This window comes from Dicentrarchus labrax, unplaced genomic scaffold, assembly GCF_905237075.1.
Source record: "Dicentrarchus labrax unplaced genomic scaffold, dlabrax2021, whole genome shotgun sequence".
NCBI classification, from domain to species: Eukaryota; Metazoa; Chordata; class Actinopteri; family Moronidae; genus Dicentrarchus; species Dicentrarchus labrax.
The window spans coordinates 5,808,243-5,823,611 of NW_026136720.1; the positions used below are offsets into that span (position 1 = coordinate 5,808,243).

Consider the following 15,369-nt stretch of genomic DNA (forward strand, 5'->3'; position numbering starts at 1 on the left):
TTTTCTCTGTCTCTCCTGTCCTCCTCTCGCAGGAAGATGAATGGGCAGCAGGACTGACTTGTGGCCCATCAGTCACTCTGTCAGTCCTGGAGGGGTGATCAAAGTCGTCGCGGGAGTGAACCTGTCCCTTCCACAACATGATTTAGCCATAAGAGGGGAGAGGATCCAGACATCTCTGTTCCTCAATATGTCTTTCAGCATGCTCATAAATAAGAACCGCAGAGATGGGCAGCGTTAAGAAAGAGGGCTTCAAATGTGACACCTCTGTGCAGTTGTTTTAGCCTGTTATTCCTTTTGCAAATGGATAGTAAGGAAGGAGAACTGAGAGTGCAGGACAGGTTGTGTGATTATGTGTGGATGTGCCAGAGAACTGGATCTCCCTCTGTCAAAGGGCAGCTGCAAAAAGTGGATGAATCTCTCACTTGCTCTGGCTTCCTGCTCAACACTCATCCTTAAACAATATAGCTCTCAATCACCTGACCTCGCACATGTGGGACTCTCCAATTCGCTGTTATCTACCAAGCTTTCTGCACTGAGTTCCCTTCTTATCCGGGTCTATGTCCTTCCCCTCCATCTTGTCCAATGAATCATAGTATATATTTTTTTCCATTTCCAATTTTGAAGTGTGCTGTTAGTCCGCCCATGTATCCATCCAGCAGTGGCTCCAGTATTAATGTCCCTGCCAAGACAAACTTCCTCAAGCTATATCTCATTTTAGCCCTTATCAACTGCAAACCTAAATAATTCCGGGATCTTCTGAGAGACTTGAGAGAGACAAAACAAGTGGCAGAAAGCTGATGTTGCATGTGCATCTGCAATTTATCATAAGAAAGGCACAGCTACAAATGACACCACCGGAAAGAGTTGTTCCCATGTGTCTTTGCTAGGCAATTTGACTCCAGATTCTCTTATTTAGTGAAGCCTGCTGGTGCTCTGTGAATTTATATGACGTCCAGTCGTCCATTTGTCGGGGAAGACTTACAGACCCATAATAGTCCTAGGAGGATTCTGCGGATGTGACTATCTTTGTTTGTTTTGAGAGGGCAGACTTGAGATCTCTGACCAGACCAGTTGAAACCCTCTGGAGGTGGCTTTGGTGCATAGTGCAACCCATTACATGTCAAAGGTCAGATACACTTTTTCCCCTGCCAGCACACTCTTCTCTTTTTTTCCTTTTTGCTTCACCGCTACTTGCCCTCAATTTTCTCTGTTTCTTAAATCGTTTTCTCTGAGTCCATTTCTCACCCTACTTCCTCCTGGTTCATGCTGTTTTTACCCCTATTTCACTTTTCGCTCCTTCTTAAATTCCCTCCCGCTTAAATCCTTCACTCTCGTCCGCGTGCACTTCATTTTCCTCTCACATTCTCCCATGTCTGCTGACACAGTGCCGAGCGGATGCCTGACACCTGGGGTTGGCAGCGTTTTCTTTCCTGCCTAGCATGGCCTGGAGAATGAAAGGGGAGAGGGAAGGCAAGTGTGAGCCTTGTGCCCCTGCCTCAGCTGGGAAGGAGCAGTGGGGATCTGTGGAGATCTAAACACCTGCAGGGGGCTCGAGAACATTGCCAAGATGTTCACATGCGCATTCACATTCACAAACATGGGGGCCCGCGCCGATCACACATTGTCACACGTTGGCATTCCTCTGCCTCTGCACACCCCACACAAACAAATGCACACACAGAAAGGATATCCATGAGAGGAAAGTGTGTACATGCTGTGTATCTCCTCTTCTTATCAACGCCTGCTGTCAGTGGAGAGATTGTGATGCCTTTCTGCGGTACCCCCCGATGTGTGGACGCTGTTGTCTACAATTTGTTTACATTGAAACAAGTTTCTCAGTAAATAAAACTAAAGTCTATTCAAATGTGGGTCTCAGAATTATCAGCAACTAAACTAAGCTAAGTTTCAAAAAGTATCTTTTAACCTCCCTTCTTTTTGTTTTACAACAGTGCATCAGATGTACATCAAAGCTAAACTTGTTGAACTTTTTCTTTCACCGTCAAAAAGATATTTCTACCACAGTAACAAGAAAGAACACTCGCACCCTGAATATACAGTATGCCAATAAAATGTTTACTCATAAGGAGTGAAATCCCATAGGCTATGACTGGCATTTTTCGTGGTGTAACCGGGAAACTGGGCATGCTTGTCATCATAGAAATACATCATAAGTGTGATGTTTTTTGCATATTTGGCAATATTTACTGAGAGAAAGAAGCTAAAACGTGCTCCACACCTATTGACTGCCTGTGCACAGTGCAAGAGGAGAGGGAGAGACCCTGGTTCTGTTGGCAGAGTAGTTGTCGATTACTCTGAGCAGCATGCATGGGAGAAAAAATATAACATATCTGAATATATTTTTTGCCTTTTCCGTGATGATCAGAATAAGTCACTAAATTATTTGTGATGTGTAACCAATTAGATAGTGCTGTGGGTGGGACATTGAGCGAGACTAGAGCCTGGGGATTACAGGCGGAGTGAGGCGGCTACACAGAGCCAAAGTCAAAGTTCTGCATTGTAAAATGAATTAAAACCGTTACATGACTGAAAACCGCACCCCCTAACCAAAGCCCTCTGTGTTCTCTCCTACCCAATTTGGAAGCCACTGATATCTTGAAATTATTCTGTCGTTATCCATTTTTAAGTAATAAACTTCATTTTGCACCTTCCTAAAATAGCAGCTGCGTATAATTTGCCGTCTTTTTCTTTTACAGCAGTTTCCATCATTAATTACATTACTGCCTCTTTCTGGTTATAGTCTTCTTCATTGTCCATTTTTTAAAAGTCATGTAATTAGTCCAGTAGTTCTTATAATGAAAACTCTCTAAATTATTTAAATATAATTTCAGATTATTGCCTTCCCTGGGTTTCTAACTTATAAAGATTTAAAGATAAAAATGTAAATTCCCATTTTATCATCACAAATTCCATCTTGTGTTTTCCTAATGTTCTACATTTCTCTCTCTTTTCAACAAAGCCCTGTCATCTGTTTCAGCAGTGATCTTCCCATATCCATTGGTATATTTTACAAATATATAAATTACTAAATGTTATTTATCATAACAGAAAGTAAAGTACACAATTGCAACTCTGCCCTGAGATCTACAACAGTTTATGTGATAATTCTGACCCTATTTCGACCTGAATAGTAGAACAGAATAAAAAGTCTATGACCCAATTTAAAACTTTCCCTCTGACTCCCATTAAGTGTAATTTGATCATTAACTCCTCTGCGTCACATGTCATACTGTATGCTTTTTCAACATCAAAAAACACTGCCGTAACTGTCCCTTTATCTGCTTTAGTTTTTCTTATCTCATCCACCAGACCCAACACTGGATCCATAATGCCCCTTCCTCTCCTCAATCCCTTTTGGTACATAGCCCTCTTTTCTCCAAGATGTACGCTAGCCTCTCATTAACCATCCGTTCCATCAATCTACAGAAGTAATGTCAAGGCAATAGGTCTATAGTTTGCCAGTTCACTAACATCTTTGCCAGGATTTCTTATCAGAATAATTACTGCCTTCTTCCAGATCACTGGGATTCTTCCTTCTTCCTATACTATTAAATAATAGCTGCAACGTGATGCAATTTCTTTAATCTGTTCATTTTCTTAATCCTCCGTGCTTCTTAGTGCCTCCATGTTTGCAGATGTAGTTTTCCCTCTGCCTCTTCTTCCCCCTCCTCAGACAAATGATTAGAACTGTATACTGTAACAGAAGTATTAAATATTATCTCAGCCTTTTTCTTACTGTTTACTTGCCATCATTTTAATAATCCCCCACACCTCTCCTACTTAGTGTTCCCAGTTGTTTTTTTTTTTCAGTATGTGTTCTCATGGTTTAAATGCTTTATTTTTTACTGCTACTTTTCCTTTGCTTTGGGAATTTAATGCAGCTGATATTATACCTTGTCTTATTTTATTATTAAACGTTCCTTTGACCATATTATAATAAATCTCACTTGGACGTCTATCACTTTCTCTCTGAAATTTCTCCCAGTTATTATTTCTCAAATACCCCTTTCCCACCTCTTCTTCTTCTTCTGTGCTCAGTGATGTAGAAAGATGTACTTTGCCTAAGACTGGATAATGGTCACTCCCTTTCATGCTACACCTTCCAATCACATATTGGTGCAATTTGAAGATATAGTATATAGTAAGATCAAGCACATATTCCTTTTCAGTACTTAAATCTTTTCTTGTTTTATTCCCGTCATTTAAGCACACTAAATAAAATTAATCTAACATCATGTGTCATGCAAAAGCCCTCAAACATTATCTCAATTCTGTCCATGCCTTTCCTCAAGTCTGTTTAATTCTAATTCTGTTTACATACGTTTTTAGTCTTTTATGACTGCCATCCATATAAAACAAATCCAAGTAAGGCTTTAACCATGACTCTTGGATACTTAATTACAAATTCTTGACTCAATTGTACACTGAGCTCATGCTTTATTTCCCATACCATTTCAAATCAGCTTAAACCAATTTCAGCCATCATATCCAAGTGGTGCCCTGCTGCTTTAACTCATAATCTGGATCCTCTGTTTTAGGTTGACTCTCAGATATTGCATTCATAACGCCTGCTATTAAAGATCAATTTCTTCTTCTCCACACACCTTTTTCTGATCTTGCTGCTCGTTTGCTGCAGTTTGTGCTTTGTTACATTCTTCCCCTTTAATCTGTTTTTTTATGCTCTGCCCTTTGCATAGGAAAATTTTCTTTCACTATTGCACCTTCAACTCTAAACTTATCATTTCACAGCCTCAATAAGCAACTGTGATTACATTCCACAATTGCATCGCTTTGGAATCACTCCCCCTTCACACTTAAACCACACCTAGAATATATTATCTTTCCTTTGCACACCTTTTCCCAAGCAGCCATTTTCCCAAATTTCTGGCAATTAAAACACCTCATGGGCTTTTGTGTGTAATCTCTTACGCTTTATTTGACATATGCAAAGTATGGATCCTTCTGGAGAATTTTTGTCTCAAACTTTCACAAAACAGTTTCCGTGTCCGTTTTCTTAACCCTCCCATGTTATGTTTACATGAGATGTTATTAAGGGTTAAATATGGTACATAAAGGTATGTAATTTCAGGTGGAAACAAGCCCAACATGGATACTTCAAGAAGGGGTTAAGTAAAGGCAGCTCTAGAGTTTATAGGGATCAGTGTGAGTTGTCTTCTCCTCTCAATGCTTTGTCCTTGCCCTAGTGCTGCAAAACAGTGTAAAGGTCTTTTTATAGCTACGCTGTGCACATAATCCCCTTCTTAAGATGTATACAACATTAAGAGGAGAAATTGTTGGATTGCTTTGGTCTGCTATATCTGTCTTTGACAGTCTGCAGCGTGGTTTTCTTCTCTGCAATGCAGAGGGATAGGAGTGTATGACAGCCATTTTTTGCTAATTATGTTTTCTAAGCACATATTTCATCTCCTGCTCACTGTTCCCTGTCCGCAATTATCATACTCCCCTCCTCTCTGTTCATTCGGCCCCTGCTTTAATTCTCTAAGACTGTACCACCAGCTTGTCTATAACCTTCACTTAAAACTTGGGGAGAGAAATAAAATAATAGAAGTTTTATCAGCTTTAAATCCGGTATGGCATTACTTAGAGCAGACGGATTAGCATGAAGGATATGAGCCGCTAGTACCACATATCGTGTCAGACTGATGTGTTTCATGTCATTCATCCAGAATCTGTTCATCCATTTTCCACTTACTCTCTCAGCCTGTCAGGGAAGGCAGGGCACAGGGGTTGAGTCTCTTCATGTTCAGCAGAGGGAGGAACAAGATGTTTGTCTTTTGGTTTCACATTAAAAAAGTTTGTGTTTGATAAAGAAAATCAGTAAGTGAAAAGGCTCTTTCAATTCAGCATAAAATGTCCCGTCTGCAGAAAATTTGATCAATCGTGCCTCAAATGTCTCAAATCTTTTGGAATCTCAGGCAGCCTTTGAAGTCCTTATCCGGGCAGAGCTGACGACTGTGAACTTTGCTGACTGGTGATGATATGCCTTTGTCAATGATGAGATGAATTTTGTGAGGTCATGGGTGATGACAGCTCACCCCAGTGGCATTGGAGCACTTGTTCACTTCCCAGCCCCCTGTGTGCGGTGATCTCTGGTGAGTGTGTGTGTCTGGGTTGATGGGTGCACAGCTGCACTTCTCCTTGGCATGAGTGCATCCTAACAGATGCTGTAACATGTCTGTGTGCGTTTTGGGGAGACGGAAGACTTCTGGCAAAGTGGACACTGCAGATGCCTCTGATTGCACGCTGGATCAGGAAGGAAATTCCTCTAGGACGAGGACAGAGGATCAACAGCTAGAGCCTGCTGGGCCAACTTGGCATGGCTTCTGCGGGCAAACCGTATCCAAACGGTCAACCTAGGCACATAGGCACACACACACACACACACACACACACACACACACACACACACACACACACACACACACACACATCAGGGACATCAGACCTGGATCCAATCCAACCTCTGGTGATGAGTGTACATTGTGACTGCTGTTTATCTACTGGCTGAGGTGATAATCTGCCGTCATGACTCCCCTGAGACTCTAAACCTTCTCCTGTGCATTAGAGTCTCGGTTGGCTAGGGCCACAGGGAATAGTGGTATGGTGGAGATTAGCTGTTGAAGCTGGGCCTCAGGGGAAGGTTGAGTACTTTGGGATTTGTCCAGCATTCAGGAGATATGCAGCCCTCAATCTCCAGATGCAGTTGGGTGTGAGGTTCAATAGGACCTGTATTTCAAGGAATCTTTTTGCCATTTTTCCCTCATATAATTTCCGTCATGTGTTTTGACCTACCTGAGGATTTCCTCGAAGCAAACAGACTGGAGTAGAGTAGTCAAAATGTTTGTCCTTTCACAGATTAGGTGCCTTAGCTGCAGGGGAACATGGAACTGACAACTAGTAATGCAGTTGCTGGATAGGACCCCATGCTGGGGAGTGGATGCTGGGTCTGCTATAGCACTTGATGTTTGGTGCTTCACAGTTGGCATTAAATATGTGAAAATAAAAGCAAAGTATCAGTGAGCCAGCCAACATTGCGTAGGCTAAATTGGCATTTGACACCAAAAACGTGGCCATGGAACGGTGCTAAAGACAGAGGGTTTGGAACACCATGCAGCTGTAGACCCGCTAACATGGATGAATGGTTACATTTTGTCATCGGCCGTCTGCAGGCTGCCCCCCCCCCGTGGGAGCTCAGATACGCAATTATAATACATTTGTTGTTGGATTTGGTTAACCGATGACTCATGATGCATGTGGATTCAGTGTATGGCTCATATATCTGGCATGTTCGGCATGCATGTGTCCCATGCCAATGACTTCAGAGAATGGAATTTGCAATGAATTTGGACATCAACTTAACACTTCTATTGTTGACTTTTTCTTAACTCTGTATCATATTTTGTGCTTCATTGTGATTTTATTTTTGCATTTATTTTGCATTCTGCATCCTTCCTTGGTGTCCATCTGTTTATTTAACTCCCACACATAAACTCATCTCAGACACTGAGGCCACTGAGAATTAAGAAGAATGAGGATGAAAACTGCCTGAAAACAAAATAGTTATCTTACAAGATGTCATTATTGTAAACATACCTACAGTAAGTTTTCAGAGTTTAAAGCACAATGCACTGACTCTAAGATATGTAGGGGCTGAACTTGCAGCGTGTATTTCACTCCTTCCTTGACTGTGGATAACAAAACCACAAACTGCAAGATCAACATCTCCTGACATTGTCTCAACACAAATAGGCTTGAAAAGGCAGTATTGTTGCAGGGCAATTTAACTGAATTGCATTGCCTGTACACCCTAAGTGTCAAAAAAGGCAGAATGGAAAGCATTTAGCACTTAAGCAGCTCTTTCTTGTCTTGATGACAAAGCAGAACCTTGCTCCAGGGTTTACAGGCCGGTCTTAATGTTTGGAGATTTGTTTTCCTTTCTTCGCCCAATGAGAGGCTAATCGTCGATAATCACAACAAGCCTGCCTGAGGGCCTTCTTACAGTATTTCCCTCTTCTTCTAACATGGTTCGCTCTGTGCTGTATGTTTCCCAATGAGATAGCAATCTGTTCTAGGGGCGCTACCTATTCTGCTGGAAACCTAAACTTAAAGACTGTTGTGAAGGGTAAACATTCTCTTATAAACAATAGATTATTGATTTCTTCCAAAGAGAACTGTTATATATGAAGCTATGAAATGTGTTTAACCAGTCACCATAAAAATCTCTGTTCAATTAAGTTTTATTCCCTGTCCTCGCTTGTGGCTTGTTTTTTTTTTTTTTGTGGGAGTCCTGCTTGACAAGAACTTTTTAATTGGCTCATTTAAATTTTAATCTGGCTCCAATGGCCTCATCCATCTCCAGTTCTTGGCTTTTTGAAGGAGCCCACATATATTTTGAATTCTGCAATACCACACACAAACAGTCACACACCTCACATACAGAAAAAAAGATCAGCCTTATTAATATTACTCTGTCCAGCTATATTATGAACATTTGGCTGTGGCCCATACTTCATAGCAGCCCAGGTTGCTGCCTGTTGTACAGTCATTGCCTTAAAGCATGAGTGGTAAAGTAGCGTATAGCCATTGTGGTGATTTCCCTGCCCATGACGTTGTGTGTTCAACTGCGGGGCTTTCACAGATAAATGACGCTGTAGTGTGAGTTGACAGTCAGGCTGATGAGATCTAGCAGAGCTGTCATAACTCTTCCTCACCAGCACACAATGAACCTTGGCCCACAGCTGACCCCTGAACCCTTTCTAACAGTCACAGTATATGTGTGTGGTGTGGATGTGTGTGACCCTTTGCAGTGGTGTAGGCAACATCACAATACACAAGGGATTAAAATGTAGAGGCAGTGATTGTCATCTAAATTGCCATTAAAGAACAGCTGATAAATTGTGACTCAAGGTAAAATAATGAACTGTTAAAGCTGATGATTGCTTCTTTCATATCTGAAAAGAGAGAATAAAAATGTGAAGCTGTAGAGGCAAGCTAAATGGAAACAAGCCCATTATGGCAATCACCTTGACAGTCCAAACTCTATTTCCTCTCTGTTCTATTTCCAATTGAAGATGTGCTCTGTACTGTAGCTATGCTGACAGCTTTTTTCACTCTCCATGTAGAAAGTAATTGCATGGTTAAAGCTGTCCATTGAATTTTGTCCTGCCTCTTATAATTCAGCTTCTGCGGGAACCTCCAGGCATGTATCTCATCACTCAGCAATGCCACACAGTTTGGCTGACTGCCAGGGCCTACAGTAGCTCTCCCCCCCCCAACTTAAGTTCTACACACATCAGCCCCGCAATCAGAGCTTAGGGTTAGAGCTTGGCCAAGCCACCCACTGTCTTGAATTACACAGAAACTCGCTCTGATAATGTACTTGCACCTTAGTCATGCAGATTTCCGATGGAAGTTGTGTGGTTTCCATACTGGGCTGGAACTACAGTAGATTAAAAAAAAAGTATAACCAAAGTTAAGCTTTTTGCTTCTGCTCATATCCCCCTGTTTTCCGTTTTTCATTTTCACATACCCGTGGTGCCAGAAGAACAGTGCGTGTGTGCTGTGTGTGTGTGTGTGTGTGTGTGTGTGTGTGTGTGTGTGTGTGTGTGTGTCTGTGTATACATGTTGTATTGCCATGCATGTTTGCTCAAGCATCCACGCTGCTTGTACGCTCCATGGAAGGGGATCTGTTTTGGATTCTTTCCAGCATTCCTGGGCAGAGGCGTCATGCCCTTCGTGCCCTATCCTACTGCGAGCGATGGCGTGGTGAGGTGAAACTGGGTGAGACCGAAGCACGACGACAATGTAAAGAGTTGAGGGACTGAGAGTCCGATCTTACCGACGCAGCTGTCGAGGATTTAGAAAGTGAAGTTTTCTCCCCTTTGGCACTGGAGAGCAGGATTAAGTCAGGACAGCAGTTACTGTGGAGAGGCTTAGGCCAGAGAAACCTTGTCGTAGGCAAAGGAGAGGATGCAAGGAAGGAATGATGGTGGAACAAGATTGATCTGAACAGACAGATTTGAAGGGACAGCTGTTGGGTGCAGACATCCTATGGAGGAAAAGATAGAGGGGTGGGAGAGAGATAGAAAGAAGGCAAAAGAGGGAAAGGTATGCAGAGTCATTTATATAGATGATGGTCTTCTGGATTACCCTTAGGGTTGTGTTAACACAGCAGAGTCAGCAGTATGGCAACTGCAGTATACGGTTGATTCCTTACACCTACCTTCAGACATGGATACATACACACATGCAGGACTGTGAGACATGTATTTCAACCTCAAGGCTTAGGCAGGGAACAATCAATACCCTGTCAGCTCTGCAAACGAAATAGTGATACCTTCATTTTACCCGGACATGCTCTATTCCACAACCTGTCATTTCAATTTCGCTGTCCCCTACCCAAACTGCACAGGGAATGGAGATTAAGCATTGTAGTGAATTAATTTATGTATTCCTGCAAGAGCAATAAAAGCAGATTGAGTGTGGAATGGATGGAACGCTTTCTGCAGCATGTGGTTCATAATCCTTACAGGGTGTTAAACCCAGAATGGCATGTTTCTTGGAGGCACAGCAAAGCTCACAAAAAAAGTCAAAACAGCCTGCTTCACACTAATTTCAGTAAATGGACTTTTGGCATCCCTTCCTAAAGAATTACTGAAATCAATCCAATTAGGCGAGTCTGCAGCATGGCCTCTGGTGTTATTGTCAGCCAACTGTTGTCCATTTGTATGACTATATTTTAATAAATACCTTTTATACTAACAATTCATTTTGAATGCTGTTATTGTCCAGCGCCATTGTACACAATAAGTTTTACTTCTAGGCTTGTCTGGCAGGGATGCATTTCGTGAACACTTGTCTTCCTGAGTAAGAGGAAAGCCAGCCGTTCTCAGCTGACTTGCCAGTGTGTGCCAGCACTGGCCGACACCGCCTCATTCACAGCTGTGCGAGCTCTGTATACGCCACAGCTGCAGGGCTCCGCTCTCTCCCATGAGACAAATGATACCCTATTACCACACACAGCACAGCAGCGGCTTTTCAACGCCTCTCCCCCTGCTTTCTTATTAAAACAAGGTTATTTGTTTTCGCGCTCTTCATTGCAAGGCCACACAATGCACTTCCAGTCTGTAAAAATGGACACTTTGAAAGCCCAAAGCGTTCCCCTGAGTTAAAAACTTTATTTTTTTAGATGCTTGATTTGTCTTACCCTCGAGGACTGTATATGTTTCAATGCCAAGGTCAGCTTTTCCCTGCTTGTCGGATCTTGAAGAATTGTGTTTGAATGCTAACATGCAAACACCCACAAAGCTGTGAGAACACTCTCTGTGTCCACAGTGTAAAACAGAATTTCATGTATGTCTCTCAGGATAATGACCTTTCATCATGGTGGCTGCATGATCTCACGGAAGCACACATCTGAGCACATGCACTCGTACACACATGGCCCACATGCTGTATACAGACACAAACAGAGTAAAGGGCCACAGATGGTAAATATAGCTCATTGGGATTGAGTGATCACATCTCAAGCCAAATTACATTCTGTTTATAGCTATAGGAACATCACTAACTCCGCTGTGCGATGCCTGATGACCAGAAACCAACATCTATCTTCTGAGCGTGACTTACTGTGGAAATGTTGTTCCAGCATGTTGCTAAATGAATGCTGACAGCCATCTTGTTTTTTCAAAGGCCACTGTTTAGAGTTGGCTGTCCAGTTGGCTGTCCGCAGTCCCCTAGGGAACAGGAAGGAAGCAAGCTCGCAATGATGTAACGTAATTATATTTGTCTTGTTACACAGTGCGTCAATGGAGCCCTAATTAATTCTGCCTACTAATGGGAGGAACAAACTGTCTTGTTTCTGCCTGCTGTGTCACTCTTTGGTTTGTTCTGCTTCATTCTGTAGAGCGGTTGGCGCGTTCTCGCTCTATTGATCATTCTATTTTTTCCCTCTCTTCCTCTTGTTATCCCTCTGTTTCCTTATTATGTATCAGTCCACACACACAACTGTTGTGCTCATTCTCGTCTCACTGCTTACCTTCTTTCTGTTCCTCTCTCTTGTTGTGCCTGCCCACCCTTTCACTCTCCGCTATCTGTGTCGCCAGGACATTCTGGTAGGGGCTTAAGCCCCCAACATTTTGAGTGTAGCCCTGAATATCATTTTAAACATAAGCTTATGCAGTGGTGGCTGTTTGAGAGGCAGGGGCAAAACAATATATATAGGGCACCAGCTTGCAGAACGTTGTGATGCCTTTATGGTGTTACAGCTTAGTCAGGGTTAGGATTAGCACCCTAGAGGGAACTTTACCATGTTTTTGTCCACTAGAAGGGCATCCTTGAGGGCACTCCAAGCTCTGCAGTTCCAAAACATATTTTGGAGACCTCCTGTTTTAGGCTCTTTTAGTGGTCTTTAACCTGACTCATAGCTGCTAACTATATAACTTAACAGCAAACACAATTCAATTCATTTCAGTTCAATTTTATTTGTATAGTGCCAAATCATAACAAAAGTTAGCTCTGGACACTTTTTAAAAAGTACAGGTCGAGGCTGTGCTCCTTATAGAATTATTTACAGAGATGCAACAGTTCCCACCATGAGCAAGCACTTGGTGACAGTGGCAAGGAGAAAAAAAACACACAACCTTTCAGTAATACTGCAGCCTTAGCTTATCTACACACACTAACTAACTAACTACCCCTCACACACTGGGAAAGACTTTCACAACAAACCTGCTAGACTCCACCTTCCTTAAAGGGGATGGCTCAGTCTGTAACACGGTGCAGTTAAGGGCCTGTGGGACTATGTGGGCCTTGTGTAGTTAAGCAAAAGCACTAATTTCCCCAGCTACTTTCCTAGAGGAAACACTGAAACCAATTAGTTTTTCATTTTAAGAGACCTATATCTTATTTTCTCTTTCATATATTTACTATTGCTCTTTAAAGCAAAATTATTTCATATCTGATTACTCAGTTATTACTCAAACTAAAACAATCCATAGCTGCAACCCCCTATAAAACGTCATGTGTGTGAATGAGTGACAGTCTTTGTAACAAAGCCTGTCAAAATAAATGCACTTCTCGAAACTATAAACTCTGTGTGTGCTGGAGTAACTTAGCGGGAGGAGTGGAGGAGAAAGTCTAGGTTCAAGTGGTAAAAAAACAACAAGAATCTTTTTAGATTATTCTGAAAGAGAAGAGCAAGGATTTAGAGCAGATTGAAACTGACTGTTGTGAAGTACATTTCTCTTGAGAGTTGCTATTTAGCTAGCTGGCCTTACTCATCTAATCCTACAGAATAGTTTTTTTTTCTTCCTTTAGCATGGAATTTCTTGTAAATTAATCTAATTTCCATTAAAAAATGGTTTCCTAAATATTCCTCACATTGCATAACATTACGTGTCGCTCCAGAATGAACGGTAAGCAACTCGATCATTTTATTAAAAAACGTGTGTAAATAGTGTTTAGAGAAGAGTGAGACAGCAGCAGACAGAGAGACGGCAGCAGCAAAGAGAACCCTTTTAATATTTCAATAAACGGTTAACATAAAAACATTAAGCTGTTTTTCCAACTCTAGTCAATAAATGTTTAATGATAGCAGTTGTAAAGTATTCTGTTTCTACTCAATACTAATATTAATTACTAACTGCCAACATTAACATTACAGTTCATAATTAATGTGAAATAAATGTTTTATTTTAATTAATGAATTTATTACAATTAATTAAATGAATGAAGTATTTTTTTCATGTATTTCAAAAAACATCAAAATAATGCAGAGGTCTGGGCTAAGCCCCTCAAATCCTTTAACACCCTTGCTTTCTGCCTGACCTCAGGTCTTTTGATGTTGTATCTTTTGATAGAAATTGAAAACCCTGAAGCCAATTCATTCTGTCTTGTCCTCGCCTTTAAATCCTTTATGCGATAAATGTGTTTATAATGAAAAGAGGTTCTGAAAAGACTGGAGAAAGATCATAGAGTAAGACACTTCTGACCTGGATAGTAAGTTTCACACCTGAATGTGTGCACTCATTGCTCCCTATCAATCAAACCCAGAAGACTCAGACATTGTACTTCAATGGTTACTGACTTTGCTGTGTCCCCCAGCCCAAACCTCCTTCTGCATATGCATGAACATGTTCAGCTCTTCTCAAATCTAAAGATAAGATAAACCTTCGGTAGATTGTGCTGGAAATTGAAGACATATCAAATTACCATCACTATTCTTGTTGAGAACATGACATTGCCATACAGAAATAGCTCTATTGGCTCTGGCAATGTCCATTGTCCCCTGGTGAGCTTATGCAACGGCTTCTACAAGAGATAGAGGGAATCTTTAGCCACAATTCCTCACAATGAAATGGAAATGAAAGCAGCCGCTGTGCCCTCATAAGTCATGCTGTGGGGAGAAAAGTGACCCCTCTTGTACGGGATTGAGGCGCTAAATCAGCCTGCAGACACCTCCTGCTCCCCTCATCTGATGGTGCCCCTGTAGAAACATCATTCATGCTGAAGAGCAAGTGCAGCACTTTGATATTCTGTGTACCTTGCCTTGACTGTGCAGCTCTTTGTGCCCATATGTTTTTTGTGCACCTGTGTGTGTTTGATCTTGGTAGTGTGCTGGACAAAGACAGCATTGAAAGATAAAGAAAGAGAATTGCATATGTGCAGTGCTATATAGGTGGCTGCTTTTAAGACTCGCCTATTCACCCCGACACGTTGGCCACTGCTCGTGTTGTGACTTGGCTTTCTGCTGCAGCGCGCAAGGTCACACTCTGAGGGCTTTATTGTCTTGAGTGAGGCTCAGACCAGCTGGCCGACCATTCTGTAAAATTACAGAGAGACAACTTTAGTGTACTGCTGTGTTGGCCGCTGTAAACACACTCTGCCTGGGGTTGCGTTGTGAATGCTCTTCAAATTTTAATAACAACTGCAGGCTGTTTGGATACAAGTTTTTATATTTCTGTTTTATTGTTTGAATAAGCTGGTTTCTCTAGGACATTGTAATTCACAGGATTGGGTGTAGTGGAGATAGGGAATACAAATGTGTAGGGGAATGCTCACTGTTTGACTGATTTTAATAAATTAAGGGATGTTTAAATAAAAAGAACTGAAGAATGATATTTCAAACATAAAGTTTTGCCCACAGTAAGACAAGAAACTGACTTCTTCACTCTTTGTTTTTGCAGACTTTTGACCTCCCTGGCCTGAGGTGCAGACAGTCTCTCTTCCTACTTCTCATCCTCCTAGGAAAGGTAAGATTTCTGCTTTTCACTGCCATAGCCCTCATCCATCTGCTACGACAATCTGTTAACGACACAGTAAAATGAAACT

The 15,369-nt window shown here is 41.7% G+C and overlaps 1 protein-coding gene across 2 annotated transcripts in view; it reads left to right on the forward strand.

The window, feature by feature from the left end:
- The window catches only part of tspan9a (tetraspanin 9a), a 159,506-nt gene that overhangs the window by 32,403 nt on the left and 111,734 nt on the right, over positions 1-15,369 (forward strand). For both annotated transcript variants that reach the window (XM_051381503.1, XM_051381504.1), the window contains one exon: positions 15,225-15,290. The gene's annotated coding sequence lies outside the window, so the exon portion shown is untranslated. The remainder of the gene's footprint in view (positions 1-15,224; positions 15,291-15,369) is intronic.